The 17,045-nt window shown below is 49.5% G+C and overlaps 1 pseudogene; it reads left to right on the top strand.

Moving 5' to 3' along the window:
• Nucleotides 1–2,702: 2,702 nt before the first annotated feature.
• Nucleotides 2,703–15,518, top strand: LOC129355800 (G patch domain-containing protein 1-like; annotated as a pseudogene).
• Nucleotides 15,519–17,045: the final 1,527 nt, after the last annotated feature.

Genomic DNA, 17,045 nt, shown 5'->3' with positions numbered 1-17,045 from the left:
ATGGATGATGGATGGATGGATGGATGATGGATGATGGATGGATGGATGATGGATGGATGATGGATGGATGGATGATGGATGGATGGATGGATGATGGATTATGGATGGATGATGGATGGATGGATGGATGATGGATGATGGATGGATGGATGATGGATGGATGATGGATGATGGATGGATGGGATGATGGATGGATGGATGGATGATGGATGATGGATTATGGATGGATGATGGATGGATGGATGGATGGATGATGGATGATGGATGGATGGATGGATGATGGATGGATGATGGATGATGGATGGATGGATGATGGATGGATGGATGATGGATGGATGGATGGATGATGGATTATGGATGGATGATGGATGGATGGATGGATGATGGATTATGGATGGATTCTGGTGCTCAAGTTTCCATGAACTGGTTTTGCTGAAGGTGTATTGCGAGCTCAGTCTGACCTTTGACCCTGCTGGTCCAGGTTGTTCTGCGTGACCTTCTGTTTGACCTTTAACTCTGGCAGCAGCCATTTGCTCCCTAAGAGGAGAACTCTGCGGTTCTGATCCAGAACTCTGCAGTTCTGATCCGGAACTTTGCGGTTCTGATCCAGATCTTTGCGGTTCTGATCCAGATCTTTGCGGTTCTGGTCCAGAACTCTGGTTGTGATTCTGTGCTGGGTGGAGCAGAAAGCTGTGATTATCCCGGCTCGGTTCTAATCTGCTGGGCCTGGCATGTGATTGGAGCGGCCGACCGGCGCCACAGAGGTCCGTTTGTTCCTCTGACATTTACACAGCTCTGCTTCCAGCGTGAGAGGTCAGAGGTCACGCACAGAGAGCATTTCCTACCAGAAGCTAACCTGGACCCAAAGGTCAGCAGCAGAGCCAAGTCTAAGGTGACCTTCAGGCGGGTCGTTCAGGACTTCTGCTTCCAGCGATCTGATTGGACGATGGATGTGTTCATGTTGTGCTAATAGCAACTACATGTTAGCTTCTACATGTTAGCACCTCAATGCTAACATGTAGAAGCTAACGCTAATGTTAGTGTCCACAATTGTAAAGAAGCTGAATGAATGATCAGACAAATTCTGGAAAGATGAACTTTGTTCCATTTTGGTGAAGAACTGGAGGATTAAGTTTATTCAGTGATTTAGCAGGAGAAACACTTTGAATTACAAATTCTGCAATTAATTGGATTAAGAATTTTCATCAAGTTCATGAAAGAGCAAATGCTCTGCTCTGTTCCTGGGTCAAAGGTCAAGCTAGTAGTAGCTAATGCTAACATGTCGAGGTTTTTCTGTCAGACATCCAGCTGTTCTGAGGGACGCCGTGGTCCATCTGCACTGAGGAAGGCTGTGATGAAGAGGAGCAGGTTTTAGGCCTGTAGCCTCAGATTGATCAGACTTCATTCCAATGATTTATGAAAAGTTTCAGGTGAGGAGCAGCAGCTCTCCTGGTCTTCCTCCTCGTCATCCTGGTGATGAAGAGCAGCAGCAGTTGCAGCGCGTTGCGTCATGCAGCGACCTGCGGGCGCATCACAGCGTCAGTCGGAGCATCGCAGCGTCTGCTGAATATTTCAGGTGTGATGATGACATCTGGATCAGCCGCGCTGCAACCTCTGCAGAAGAAGATCCTCTTCCTCACTCTGCAGGAAACTCACCGAGCAGCCTGGTACCAGAACCAGAACCTGAGACAGAGTCCTGACCTCTGACCCCTTGTCTAACCTAGCCCCAGTAGTCAGAACCACCTTGGCCGTGTTGCTACCAGAACCAGATCCAGTAGGCTCTGCCCTGCGTCTCCTCAGAGGAAGCTGGTTCCAGCTGCCGGGGTCCAGGTTCTGGTACCAAACCTGGACCCCGGTTCATCAGGTGTAACCATGAATAAACCAAAGAAAAGGAGAAGCTAAATTCCTTCATCAGCTGATGATGTCATCCAGAGAAAAGTATTCACACCTGCTAACTCTGCAGCAGCTGATAACTTTAACATTGCACTGTTGGATGACCTTTGACCCGCCGAAGGTTCTGTTTCCAATGAGACCGTTTGGACCTGTTGGAAGGGAAACGAGCTGAGCCATACGCTCCGAATGTGTTCGGTTCTGCCCGTCCTGGTGATCGGAACCGCAGGTCAAGCAGATGTAGACCAGCAGCTTCCCTGATCAGACAGCGACACCTGCTGGTCACCCGCTGCTCTGCAGGGAGCCGAAGTCACAACGTTCCTCCAGCCTAGCAGGTTCTGGAGGAACTTTAAGCAGGTGTTGCAAAGTCCAACACCTGCTCGTTTCTGTGAGCAGGATGCAGCATTGTTGGTGTTTTGTTTTTTGATTTGTAGGTTATTTCAGGGAAGTCTGTCTTTGATGATGTCAGCATTTCTGTTTATACTCTGAGATGAAGGTTTGAAATCACTAATGTTGTATCTTTCACTGGTTATAATTATTCATGGTATTATTCATGTCAAAGTGGTACAAAAATTAGGATTTAATTGTAATGTTGCACATACATCCCTCATATGGGCTGGGAGACTTAGTGATGCTTGAACAAGCCGTTAAATGCCAACATTTTATGCTGATAAAAAAGTGAGAATTTAAACAAACAAACAAAATGTGTTAATTCGCTGCAAATACAAACATTTCACTGACAAACCAGATTACATGAGACTCCAAGGGAAGAGAAGATTATTTCCAAATGATTGTTATGAATTGAACTCTGGTTTCTCCTACCGCTGTTTTGACGCGTTGCTCTGTGAAGTTTGTCCCTCTGCGGAGGCCGTAGTTGTGTGCAAACATGGCGGCGGACAGCGAGGAGGACTTTGTTAGCTTCGGAACTCCGCTGGAACCTCTGGAAGAAGGTGAGGTTCGGTTCGGGTCAGCGGCTCCGTCACATGTTTGCCCCTCCACGAACTCCTGCAGGTGTTGGCTGACCGGAAGAACAGGAGGAAGTGATACTTATGGCGGCTAAGCTAACAGGCTGCTAGCTAAACCAGACAGAGCCGAGATTCCAACCCAGAGCTGGTTCTCCTGCTTCGGAATGAAAATGTCTTCAGATTAACGTCTGAAGCTTCAGACTAAATCATGAACTTGGTTGAGTCTCATCTCGCCACAGATCCGGTCCAGGTTTGGGTCAGAACTAGTCAATGTGGTTCAGATTGAAGTATGTAACTTTTATGCAATTATTTAAGACATTTGTTAAACTTGTCACCATGTCGTGACAATATATCATAATCAGGCTGCTCCACCTCCTCCCAGTCCTGCGATTATCATTCGCAGAAGTGGACCGCTCCGGGTCAAAAACAACCAATCAGAGTGAGGAAGAGGGTCTTAGTGCTGCCAAACCATCCTAATGTACATGCCCAGTGTATTTTAGACATGGCGGCCCGCCATATTTTACTGGCCCCACCGCCAGGCTAAGCCTTTCTTGCTTATGTTTTTGAATACAGATCAACTCTTCTTTGCTGTTGTAAGTGTTTAATAAAGTCTGTCTTCCGTCATATGACAGACTTTATTAAATGCAGCCACGACGTGTCACCGAACTGCACAGGTCACTGAAATGATGGGATATGATTAATATACACTAATATTACAGGCTATTAAAGCTTCAGTCCCACATAGACACTAACATCTATTTAGCAAAGTTAAATAATAAAAACTAAAATATTTTAAAATTATAGTTTAACATTTTAAAACTAAAATAGCCCAAACAACAACATATTTTGTCCTGATTAACTGCAAAACAATGACTTGTTAACAGTAGTAATGACTTTGCAGACGGCAAACTGAAGCCATTTATAAGCTGCCTGTCATGTAAAGTAAAAACATGAAGTAATCCAGCAGCTTAATGAAAGCCTGGCATAAAATAAATCAAATAAAGCTGACTGTAATCTGCAATGAAATAAAACACATGAAACAAAACTTCAACAGGTAGGAGGGATTGACGAGTAGCACAGATGAACAGAACACCTGTTCAATCGCACCTCCTTCACCCTTTCTGTTCAAGATAGAACATCAATAGGATCCTACAGTGTTAATCAGGATTTGGTGAAATTTCAAACGATATAATAAAATATAAAAGCACATTTTCTAAAGTTGTCACACTAACGGTGTCAGAAAAGTGTTGCTGTTTTCCTCTTATGACCTTTCTTATTAAAAATACAAGATATTTTGGTTATACTGAAATACAAATCTCATGGGAAGTTTTAACTCGTTTAAATTGTAAATTTCTCATTTAAAAAAGAAACTCCTGAATTTATTTCCAAGCTCTAGCAGGAAACTCTGGCAGGGGGCGCCGTGGGTTCAATTTAGAAAATCTTCCTTCCACCAGAACGTTTGATCAATTAAAGGTTGTAGGAGCTGGAACACAACCTGTGAACATTAGCAGTAGCGCCACCTGCTGTCTGTCCTTTAACCAGCAGCTTAAAGCATGGTTTGTCAGCTTATTGAACCTTCTCAACTTTTATGAACTTCCTGTCAGTTACTATGTCAGGACAGCTGTAGCTTTGTTAACATTTTAAAATGCTTTTAAGACACGTTGATATGGCCATATAAATAGGTCTACCTGACCCATAGAGGGTTCATTAGTTAATTTTATTTATGATATTAATGTTATTTTTGCTCAAAACTGGGCGCTGGTTCCACTGGAACTACGTCCTGAACCTCCAGCAGAATCGCCTTCTGCCATGCTGCTGAGGTTCCAGCTGGTCTGGATCAGAACTGTTCTGCTAACCCCGGCCTGCGTTTCCAGACGAGCCGCTGAAGAAGCCGGTGCCGCTGCACGAGCAGACGGTGAAGGACGAGAGGGGCCGGTACCAGCGGTTCCACGGGGCGTTCACTGGAGGCTTTTCAGCAGGATACTTCAACACGGTCGGATCCAAGGAAGGTCAGAAGTCCGTTCTGGTAGAACCGCTCACATCTTTGGGTTCATTTGAATGAACAGAAAATAAGAACATAAACAGAGGAAACATATTGTGACCAAGTTCATGGCTCCTCTATGTAAACATCAAATGAATAATATTTCATGCTTTGCTCTTCAGTATTTGTGTTGCAAATAATTTCAAAGTAATGATGAAAACCAAGACACTATGGCTCTGATGGAGGCTAGAGGTTCCTGATCGTGTCTTAAACTTAGGATGGACCCTTCGACCTTTGTGTCGTCACGGCAACAGAAAGCTGAAAAGCACCATGCCACACCTGAGGACTTCATGGATGAGGAGGTAAACCGCCAAGGTGTTCCTTAGACCGCCTCCAGTCTACTGGGAGACAGACTGGAGACAGACTGGGAGACAGACTGGAGACAGACTGGGAGACAGACTGGAGACAGACTGGGAGACAGACTGGGTCAACTGGGACAGACTGGGTCAACTGGGAGACAGACTGGGTCAACTGGGAGACAGACTGGGTCAACTGGGACAGACTGGAGACAGACTGGGTCAACTGGGAGACAGACTGGGTCAACTGGGACAGACTGGAGACAGACTGGGTCAACTGGGACAGACTGGGTCAACTGGGACAGACTGGAGACAGACTGGGTCAACTGGGAGACAGACTGGGTCAACTGGGACAGACTGGAGACAGACTGGGTCAACTGGGACAGACTGGGTCAACTGGGACAGACTGGGTCAACTGGGAGACAGACTGGGTCAACTGGGACAGACTGGAGACGACTGGCAATGTTCCCTCTAAGCTGCGCCTGCGCACTGCTCACATATTCTCAGCGCACAAGAAAATCTATGTAGCGCATAAAATAAAGTCCAACGTAAAGTGGACATTGAGCTCAGACATCAGTTTTGACTATGGACCATAATTTTTTTCCGTACTACTTTTGCGATCGAACTCAGTGAGTGACAGGAATCCAGCCAATGATACGATACGGTTCACTTTCGCTACGTGGGTTACGTGCCTTGGTCATATGGCCGTGCAGGTGAGAATAGTGCGGTAGAGTTAAGAAACGTGAAAGCCATCACCTTATCATGTCTAGTGGGACATCCACTCACCAAGCCACAGTAAAAAAAAAGAAATGCACTTCTTCTAAGACCAAATGGAATCAAATCAAATGAAAGGAATGGTCTGCATTTGATACTGAAATGTTGAGTTCAGACTTTTGACTATGGATAAGCAGACATTTGTACACTGGCAAAGAAGTATGAGGCCATTCTCCTCCACCCACAGATTATGGAGGCCATTAACAGTCAATATGCTGAATTCAAGAACATAAAGCAAGAAGCAGACTGACCATCAACCTGGGCTAAGTGTACAACCACTGGAGAAGTGAGAGGGCAGACGTGAAAAAACTGTAATTAAATATTTTACAAGAATTTATACTGCATCACAAGCTACAGAAATCATTTCATTGTGCAAAATGTGAATGTTTTAATATGAACAAACATTTATGTCTGAAAGGTGTAATGTCTCATTTCTCACCCTGGCTGAAGCAGGACTCTTACTTATAGCATGCATCTCATGAACAGCAATGTTTTCTTTTCTTTTTTTTTATTTAATTGAGCAAATCACTTAAATTAAAATCAAACGAATGAAAATTGCTGATGTAATTTGATTTTTTTTAATAAGCCATGCAACTTTCTATGATCCCAGATTTATGATACTTGTGTGTGGCCACGCCGTGTACACTGATGATGCTCACAGTGGTCCTCAGTGTGCCCAGGAAGCTTGTGTGTACGCCCAGACACATGAAAAATTAGAGGGAACATTGCAGACTGGGTCAACTGGGACAGACTGGAGACAGACTGGGTCAATGGGACAGACTGGGTCAGGATTTAATGAGCTATCAGATGTCATAATGAGACTTGCACACTACTGTTTTACTGTAATAAAAAAGTCTTCTCATTTGGTGTCTGTCTGTGTCTCTGCGTCTGTGTCTCCGTCTGTCTGTGTCTCTGCGTCTGTCTGTGTCTCTGCGTCTGTCTGTGTCTCTGCGTCTGTGTCTCTGTCTGTCTGTGTCTCTGTGTCTGTCTATGTCTCTGTGTCTGTCTGTGTCTCTGCGTCTGTCTGTGTCTCTGTGTCTGTCTGTGTCTCTGCGTCTGTGTCTCTGTCTGTCTGTGTCTCTGCGTGTGTGTCTCTGTCTGTCTGTGTCTCTGCGTCTGTGTCTCTGTCTGTCTGTGTCTCTGTCTGTCTGTGTCTCTGTCTGTCTGTGTCTCTGCGTCGTCTGTCTGTCTCTGCGTCTGTGTCTCTGTCTGTCTGTGTCTCTGTGTCTGTCTGTGTCTCTGTGTCTGTGTCTCTGTCTGTCTGTGTCTCTGTCTGTCTGTGTCTCTGCGTCTGTCTGTGTCTCTGCGTGTGTGTCTCTGTCTGTCTGGTCTCTGTCTGTCTGTGTCTCTGTCTGTCTGTGTCTCTGTCTGTCTGTGTCTCTGCGTCTGTCTGTGTCTCTGCGTCTGTGTCTCTGTCTGTCTGTGTCTCTGTCTGTCTGTGTCTCTGTGTCTGTCTGTGTCTCTGTCTGTCTGTGTCTCTGTCTGTCTGTGTCTCTGCGTCTGTCTGTGTCTCTGTCTGTCTGTGTCTCTGCGTCTGTCTGTGTCTCTGCGTCTGTCTGTGTCTCTCTGTCTGTCTGTGTCTCTGTCTGTCTGTGTCTCTGTCTGTCTGTGTCTCTGCGTCTGTCTGTGTCTCTGTCTGTCTGTGTCTCTGTCTGTCTGTGTCTCTGTCTGTCTGTGTCTCTGCGTCTGTCTGTGTCTCTGTCTGTCTGTGTCTCTGCGTCTGTCTGTGTCTCTGCGTCTGTCTGTGTCTCTGCGTCTGTCTGTGTCTGTCTGTGTCTCTGTGTCTGTGTCTCTGCGTCTGTCTGTGTCTCTGCGTCTGTCTGTGTCTCTGCGTCTGTCTGTGTCTCTGCGTCTGTCTGTGTCTCTGCGTCTGTCTGTGTCTCTGCGTCTGTCTGTGTCTCTGTCTGTCTGTGTCTCTGTCTGTCTGTGTCTCTGCGTCTGTCTGTGTCTCTGCGTGTGTGTCTCTGTCTGTCTGTGTCTCTGTGTCTGTCTGTGTCTCTGCGTCTGTCTGTGTCTCTGCGTGTGTGTCTCTGTCTGTCTGTGTCTCTGCGTCTGTCTGTGTCTCTGCGTGTGTCTCTGTCTGTCTGTGTCTCTGTGTCTCTGTCTGTCTGTGTCTCTGTGTCTCTGCGTCTGTCTGTGTCTCTGCGTCTGTCTGTGTCTCTGCGTGTGTGTCTCTGTCTGTCTGTGTCTCTGTGTCTCTGTCTGTCTGTGTCTCTGTGTCTCTGTCTGTCTGTGTCTCTGTGTCTCTGCGTCTGTCTGTGTCTCTGCGTCTGTCTGTGTCTCTGTGTCTGTGTCTCTGCGTCTGTCTGTGTCTCTGTGTCTCTGTCTGTCTGTGTCTCTGCGTCTGTCTGTGTCTCTGCGTGTGTCTCTGTCTGTCTGTGTCTCTGCGTCTGTGTCTCTGTCTGTCTGTGTCTCTGCGTCTGTCTGTGTCTCTGTGTCTGTCTGTGTCTCTGTCTGTCTGTGTCTCTGCGTCTGTCTGTGTCTCTGCGTCTGTCTGTGTCTCTGCGTCTGTCTGTGTCTCTGTCTGTCTGTGTCTCTGCGTCTGTCTGTGTCTCTGCGTCTGTCTGTGTCTCTGCGTCTGTCTGTATCTCTGCGTCTGTCCTGTGTCTCTGTGTCTGTGTCTCTGTCTGTCTGTATCTCTGCGTCTGTCTGTGTCTCTGCGTCTGTCTGTGTCTCTGCTGTCTGTCTGTGTCTCTGCGTCTGTCTGTGTCTCTGCGTCTGTCTGTGTCTCTGCGTCTGTCTGTGTCTCTGTGTCTGTGTCTCTGTCTGTCTGTATCTCTGCGTCTGTCTGTGTCTCTGCGTCTGTCTGTGTCTCTGCGTCTGTCTGTGTCTCTGCGTCTGTCTGTGTCTCTGCGTCTGTCTGTGTCTCTGCGTCTGTCTGTGTCTCTGCGTCTGTCTGTGTCTCTGCGTCTGTCTATGTCTCTGCGTCTGTCTGTGTCTCTGCGTCTGTCTGTGTCTCTGCGTCTGTCTGTGTCTCTGCGTCTGTCTGTGTCTCTGTGTCTGTGTCTCTGTCTGTCTGTGTCTCTGCGTCTGTGTCTCTGTCTGTCTGTGTCTCTCTGTCTGTCTGTGTCTCTGCGTCTGTCTGTGTCTCTGCGTCTGTCTGTGTCTCTGTCTGTCTGTGTCTCTGCGTCTGTCTATGTCTCTGCGTCTGTCTGTGTCTGTGTCTCTGCGTCTGTCTGTGTCTCTGCGTCTGTCTATGTCTCTGTGTCTGTCTGTGTCTCTGCGTCTGTCTGTGTCTCTGTGTCTGTCTGTCGGCAGGACTTCGGTGAGCACGGCATCGCCCCCAGAGAGATCACCACCAGCCAGGAGTTCTCGTCCAGCCGCAGAGACCCGGCTGCAGAGAAGGCGAAGGCCGTGGGCGCTCAGGTGGCGCTGATCCCTGGGGACTCGCTGCTGGAAGAACTCATCGCTCCGGCCAGGTAGGCGCCGCCCCCTTCTGGCTGCAGCCGCGCCCCGCGGAGCCAGGCGCGTTCACGGCTCAGGATTGCTGGTCCTACTCCAGGTCCTCCGTCGGCGTGGAGCTGCTGACCAGGATGGGCTGGAAGGAGGGCCAGGGGATCGGGCCGCGCCTGAAGAGGAAACGCCGGCGCCAGCGGCCAGGTGTGGACACAACCCACGGTTTCTGATGGAGGTCCAATCACAACCACGGCTGGTTCTGATATAATACTAGATACTCTGCTACAGTTGGTAGCTATACTGAACATCCATCATCCATCCATTCATGTCTTTATGTCTTCTTTATCTTAGTGACAGCCGGAGTTTGTAAAACCTACAGCTGTGCGCCCCCCTGCTGGTTCGGAGGAGTCAGAGGTAATGAAACAGATGGAGGTTCCGGAGGTTCTGGAGGTTCTGGAGGTTCTGGAGTTCCTGTCCTTCCTCTGTTTTTCCTCCAGCCTGTTCACTTCCTGGTCTGTCTCTGCTCAGGAGGACGACGAGGAGTTTGCTCCAGAGAACGTGACCTTTGCCCCTAAGGATGTGACTCCGGTTGACTTCAGCTGCGGTTGGGGCTGCAGGGCTTGGGTTACAGCGGTCTGGACCCGGGCCTGGCGCTGCCGGGCCGGGACGAGGACCAGCACGTCCACCTGTTCCGGCCCCAGTCCGAGACCCGGAGCCGGCTGTTTGGAGACCGACCCGGCAGGTCCAGGAGGGGAGGGGTCGCCGGGCAGGTGGGCTTCATTCCTCCTCAGGCTTTAACAGGTTGACACGCGGCTGGGTTCACCTGACCTTTGACCCGCAGGCCTTCGGTGTGGGAGCGCTGGAGGACGAGGATGAAGACGTCTATCACAGAGACTCCATGTCCAGATACGACACGTGCTGAGAGATGAGGAGCCTGGAGACGGCCTTTACGGCTGGACAGCTCCGCAGCAGTACACCTGGAGGACAGGTGAGTGGACCAGAGGACAGGTGAGGGGACCAGAGGACAGGTGAGGGTAATGGAGGACAGGTGAGGGTAATGGAGGACAGGTGAGGGGACCTGAGAACAGGTGAGGGGAATGGAGGACAGGTGAGGGGAATGGAGGACAGGTGAGGGTAATGGAGGACAGGTGAGGGGACCTGAGGACAGGTGAGGGAATGGAGGACAGGTGAGGGTAATGGAGGACAGGTGAGGGGAATGGAGGACAGGTGAGGGTAATGGAGGACAGGTGAGGGGAATGGAGGACAGGTGAGGGGAATGGAGGACAGGTGAGGGGAATGGAGGACAGGTGAGGGAATGGAGACAGGTGAGGGGACAGGAAGACAGAAGGAATGTTGAGCTGAAGCTTTTTCGGTTCTAGCCAGAGAAAGCGACCTGTTTGTCAGTGAATGCAGCATCTGGGTGACAGGAATGTAGACGATGAGTATAGATTGGCTGTGATCTGGATCTGAACCCTGATCTGCCAGCTGCTGCTCATAGGACTCCAGGCATGAAGAGTTTTTCAGACATACTCACAACATTTAATATGTTAACATTTATAGATGGAGAAAAAGCCACAATCTAATGAGAAGGACAGATTCTAGATAGCATCAATCCGAATTCATTGTGACAACAATGAATCCAAATATTACAAGAAGTTTATTGTGATAATTGATGCAATCAATGGAGGTGCTGTGGTGGCGCAGGGTTTAAACACGGCCCGTGTAGAGGAAGGCCCGGGTCCTCGCCACGGGTTCCAGCGCCACAAAGAGTAAACAGTGCCACACATACCTGATAAACGTTATCAAGCAGTGATATAAATGGCTGCTGCTGTGTCTCACTCTGTTGACAGACCGATCCAGAGACGCAGCGTATCTGGGGAAGATCCTGGACGGGTTCACTCTGGCCCCAGAAGCCTCTGCTGCAAAACGGTCAGCCTGCACACCGTCTCTTGGTGGAGAAACTCCTCCTGACTCCTCTGTCCCTCCGCAGGTCTTCCCTCCACCAAACCTCCCCAGAGATTACCGTCCCGTCCATTTCTTCCGTCCTCCAGTGGACGTGTCCAGGCTGTGTGGGGTCAGCACTGCGCTGGCTGAGGCCTCAGGAGCTCCAGGGGTCACATGGTGAAGGAGGAGGCGCAGCAGGACAGCCGCCACCAGCTGGACTCTGGCCAGAGGGGGGCGCTGCTGGGAGAGGACGCCTGCAAGGTGAGCCGCACAGTGCTCCTGTAAACCAGCAGGGGGCAGCACAGGACCAGGCCACATCAGCTGAACTGAGAGCAAATAAAAGTTCTAATGAATAAAAACATTAAAACCTAAAAGCCTTAGAGACTTTTACTATAAACTGAAAACAGAAATGCAGAAATGTTCAATAAAATGAGTAACATTGTAAACCCAGCAAGGTGTGAATTCTTCCTTTCTACATCTTGTTGTGGAATTTTTTTTTAACAAAGAGTGGAAGAAAAACTTTCACAAGCCAAAGAAGCAGAGAAGCAACATATTCTGATCAGTATTAATGCGAAGCCTCTGCTGACCGAATGCAGTCGATGAAACTCATGCAGAGTTTAATCTGCTGGGTCTCAGAGCAGTGAGACGATGGCATGAACAGATCACTGCACTAATGCATTCATTCGCTCATAATCATGTAGTCATTGTAAGATTTTTCACTACAATATGTGCCAGGTCACTCAGTCAGGGTGATGACATCACCCGATGAGGGTGATGATTGGTAAACCTCCTGTCTCTGAACAGGTTCTGGTTCTGCGACTGGTTCTGTCATGGACCTGCTGCGACCCGAGGACCGCCAGCGCCTGCTCAGCCTCCGGACCGCCGCCGCCCAGAGGCCCCCCCAGGCAGCGCCCCCCGGCCCGGCTCCGCCCCTCTCCGGCCTCCAGCAGGAGGCGCTGGCGGCCTGGAGAGGCTCCTCCTCTTCCTCCTTCTCTTCCTCACAGAGCTTCAAGCCGTTTGAGAAAATTCCGGGAAGCAGGCGCGCTACGAGCGCTACCTGAGCAGCCTGCAGCAGGGCGACGCAGGTAGGAGGAAGTGACGTCGGAGCCGAGCGGCTCCACAGGTTCCGCCTGCTGAGGAACCTGTGGACCCGAGTCACCCAGCAGGTTCTGGTGGTTCTGAGTCGGAATGACCCGGGTCCCCGTGTCCCGCAGGAGCCCTGGAGCAGAGTCTGGACCCGGCCATGACAGAGTGGGAGCGCGGCCGCGAGCGCGAGGAGTTCCTCAGGGCCTCCATCTTGTACCGGCCGTCTTCTTCCTCGCTGTCATCCCGCTTCACCCGCGCCCAGCAGCGGACGCCGAGGACGCCGGGACGGGAACGCCGAGGCCGAGAACGCCGAGGACGCCGGCTGCGACCAGCAGGTAGGGCGCCGCTCTTCCTCACCTCCTCTTCCTCGCCTCCTCCTCACCGCTCGGTCTGGTTGCCAGGGCGGCGCCCAGCAGGCGGCCAGCAGGACATTTGGGAAGCTGACCAGAGAGACTCTGGAGTGGCATCCGGACCGGCTGCTGTGCAAGAGGTTTAACGTGCCTGACCCGTATCCCGGGTAAGACTTGGAGCGGCACCGGAACCGAACCGGACCCGGACCGGACAGGAACTGAGCTCTGACTCTGATTGGTCCCAGGTCAGCGCTGGTCGGGCTGCCGAAGGTCAAAAGGGACAAGTTTTCCGTCTTTGACTTCCTGACGGTCTCAGAGCGCCAGGAGGTGGCAGGTGAGTTCAGCCGGTCCGGAACCGGATCTCTGATGCCTCAGAGCCGGTTCTGGATCCGAAGGCGGCGCTGATTCGTCTGGAAGCCTCAGACGGTTTTTTGTGATGTAGTGTGGCAGGATCAGAACCAGCAGAACCGGTTTCAGCTGTAGCATCAGTTATGTCCGGACTTTGACTCGGCCGCTCCAATTTGATCCCTCCCATCGTATCCATGATTGCTCGTCCTGACCTTTGACCCCAGTCTCAGGTTTTTGAGTCCGTTTTCCCACAGCGTGATGCTGCCAAGCAGATCTGCTCTGTCACGTTTGCTTTGAGGAGGCTGAAAACAGCTCCCTGCCACACTTTTCAGATATTTCATAGTGAAATGACCCGTAACAGAAACCTGATCAGAATTGTGGACCGGGTCCAAGTTTACAGGGTGCTGACACTTTGTCCTGTTGTGGCTCTGCAGCTCCTCCAAAGCCCCTGGAGGAGAAGAAGTCCAGGTGGGACGTCTCCAAGAAGACGGGCCGCATCCAGAACCAGGCCAGTTCCGAACCCACTGGGCCGACGCCAGACCACCGCCCGTCTCCTCCTCAGGTCCGACTGCTTCTGCTTCTGGTTCCGGTTCTGCTTCTGGACCCTAACCTCTGTTCTCCTGCAGGGGGCGCCAGCAGAGCCACACACTGCCGAGGAGGAGGGGGAGGAGGAAGAGCGGCCGCCCATGGATCTGTTCAGAGCCATCTTCATCACGTCCTCCGAGGACAAGTCCTCCTCTTCATCAGAGGACGACGGTGATGAAGAGGAGGAGGCAAAGGGAGACGAAGAACCAGTGAAGCTGTTTGGCATCGTCTCCTCTTCCTCCTCCAGCCGCCTGGCAGGTCCTGTCCTCTCATCCTCTGTGGATTTTCCCAGCATGCCTCTGGCTCTCAGCTCCTCTTCCGCCCAGACGCCAAGCCGGGAGGCAGAGGAGGAGTTTGGACCCAAGCTGCCACCTCCTTCAGCAGCTGATGGTGAGAAATCATTTAATCTCCTTGGCAACCTTCAAGGTGCAGCTCCTCCCCCACTCAGCTCCTTCAGACTAGACAGCAGCAATTAGCAACCAGCTGAGCACATGATAGCAGTTGCTGCTCAGAGCAACACTGGTAAGTACGAACGTTACAGGGTTCATAACGGAGCCATGCTGGGATGACTTCCTGGAGGCGGCGCTTCAGAAAGAGCAGGGGCTTCTTAAAGAAACAGAGGCCCAATTTCAAAATGTTAAAACAGGAAATAACATTTGATACATGACAATTTTTAAATAATAACTGACAGTAAATAGTTGTGTTATAAAGTGGAACTATGTGCTGGAAAACAGAACACTGTCCCTTTAAAATGTCTGCCTGTTGTTCTCCTGTTCAGCCACAGGAGGCGCCACCACCGCCTACCAGAGGAGCAGCCGGAGGAGCAAAGAAGAGAAGAAGCAGAAAAAAAAGCAGCAGAAACACCGGAAGGAGAAGAAGGTAGAGGAAGATGAAGATGAAGAAGAGGAGCGTGGGCTCCTGCTGGCCCCGCCCTCAGCTTCTCTCTCTGTTTCTGCAGAAGAAGAAACACAGGAAGCACAAGGCGAAGCAGCAGAAGAAGAGTCGGGAGGAGGAGTCCAGCAGCTCTGAGGACGGCGAAAGCATTCAGCCGTCCACAGGCGACCTTCTGAGAAGGTCAGAGGTCACAGAGAGCTTCAGGGTTCTGTCGGGTCAAATCATCTTGTCCTAACCAGGCCTGTCTTTGACCCGGTTCCAGGCTGAAAAGCATCCGGACCCCAAACACCTGGTGACCCGCAGAGCCTCTCTTCTGCTGCTGCCTAATAAACTCCTGAATCATCTGACTGGTGGCGTGCCTTCATGGTCAGTCGGACTCTGTAGTGTCCTGCTGTGCACTTAGCGCAGCTGTGCTTAGAGCTGTGATTGGTCAGTTCCTGTCACCTGACCATGTTGAAGCGTTCCCATTGGGTCAAACATTTCTCCGTCAAGTCGAGGAGTTCCAGTTCCCGGAGGGAGGAAGAGGAGGAGGAAGAGCTGAAGGCCGGAAGAACCTGTAGAAAGCAAAAATATAAACACATATATACAAATATACAATAAAATGTATAAAAAATATATGACACACCAGTGACGTGCGGTCAGGGAGGCCGGTGAGGCAGTCTCACCTCATCATGGAGGTGAGACTAGGAAGATGATTTATATTGCTACTTTCATTCTGTGTTTTGTACCGTGAACAGGTTTTTTTCATTTAGCTTAATGAATTTAGGTTATTTTTTTTCTTCAAAGTCGCTGGATTTTCGCATTTTTCCGTTCAAATGTTGGGAAGGTGAGTTAGCAGTGAGCCGAGCCTCACCTGGACGGATCACCGTCTCACTACCTGCACTGGCTGCCAGTCTATGGCAGCAGGTTCTTCCTGTCTGACCGTCGACAATAAAATGGCTAAAAAACATTTAATGTATGAACTGATTTTCCATCATTTAGCTCGTATATGTAATATCCAGTGTTTGTTTGCCACCAACTGTGTGTGCAACGTGTTTCGTGCTCAGCTCTGGATCAGAAACCAGGGAACAGACTGGAGGTGAGGCAGGCAGTTCTCTGGCCGAATGGCAGGGGGCGCTCATGATCCCACACACAGACTCCACACTGCAGAGGAAGAGACAGCAACAGCGAGCTAGCCTTGGAGATAACCATGGAGTTAACCATGAAGCTAACCGTGGAGCTAGCCATGAAGCTAATGAAGCTAACCGTGGAGCTAGCCATGAAGCTAACCTTGGAGCTAGCCATGAAGCTAATGAAGCTAACCTTGGAGCTAGCCTTGGAGCTAACCACACAGTGAACAGGCGAAGCGGCACGACACGAGTCTCGGTGTAGCTTGTCCGATGCAAGGTGGTTTGAGTTGAGCTTCCATGCTGTGCTGCACTAAATGAATATCTATATGTCCAAGTTTCAATGAATTGATGGGGTTTTTCTACCGTGGCAGCGCAGCTATGGATAGTATGTGAAAGTAAAGTCTTTTTGCTCTGGTGTGCAAAGAACAAGGTCTGCGTTTTGCTCCAGAGTTTATGAAGGAAGACCGATTGGCAGGAGAAGAACTGCGGCCTAAGATCACCAAGACCAGATCCCAGGGTCAGGTGACCTTTTACAGAGGTCACATCGCAGTGATCAAAGCTTCATCTCCCTTCTGAGACTACAGATTATTCTGTTTATTACATCCTCCCATTATAGGGTTAAACAAAAGTCAGCACAGTTCTTCATTTTAATATTGATTTTTATCTCTTAAGTTGCTTGTCATAGTTAAACTGTTCTATATCTATATATCTATACAAACAGATTAAAGACGGGTCCTAAGGATGTTCTTTCTGAAACAAAAGATCGAGACATGATAACATCAGACTGGTGCAGGATTTACTGCACCAGACTTCTACAAGCCTTTGATGTGTTGGAACATCAGTTTATTTTCAAGGTTTTACACGTTTCTGTAGTATAATAAAAAGCTTATACCAGGAGCTCAGTTGCACTGCCACACGGTGCGTCTCCACGTCTCTCCATTCATTATTTCCCCGTTCTCTTCATCTTGGCTGTTGAAGTGATGAGTATTTTCATAAAAACTCCAATATACCGAAACTGAAAGTTTTAGATGACCAAATCATAATTAGTCAACTAGCTGATGACACCACATGATATTGAAGAATCCAGACCAAACCCCTAAAGTACTCCAGTTAATTAATATTTTCTCCAAAGCATCAGGATTAACCTCAAATCTGCAGAAGTGTGAACTGATGCGATTCATGACTCTGATCTGATGAAGCTTATAATATTCCCATTAAATCTTCAGTTAAATATCTTGGTATTTTAATGACTAAAGATGTTAAACTCAATGAAACCGTTAATAGAGAATAAAACACAGTTAAATCGATGTCTGCAGAGAGATCTGACCCTGTTGGGAGAACCTATTTAACCAAAGTGGAGTCGCTGA

This window comes from Poeciliopsis prolifica, unplaced genomic scaffold, assembly GCF_027474105.1.
Source record: "Poeciliopsis prolifica strain line A6 unplaced genomic scaffold, Auburn_PproV2 SCAFFOLD146, whole genome shotgun sequence".
NCBI lineage: Eukaryota > Metazoa > Chordata > Actinopteri > Cyprinodontiformes > Poeciliidae > Poeciliopsis > Poeciliopsis prolifica.
The sequence above is the reverse complement of the archived record's forward strand: the minus strand, read 5'-3'. Positions and strand labels throughout refer to the sequence as shown.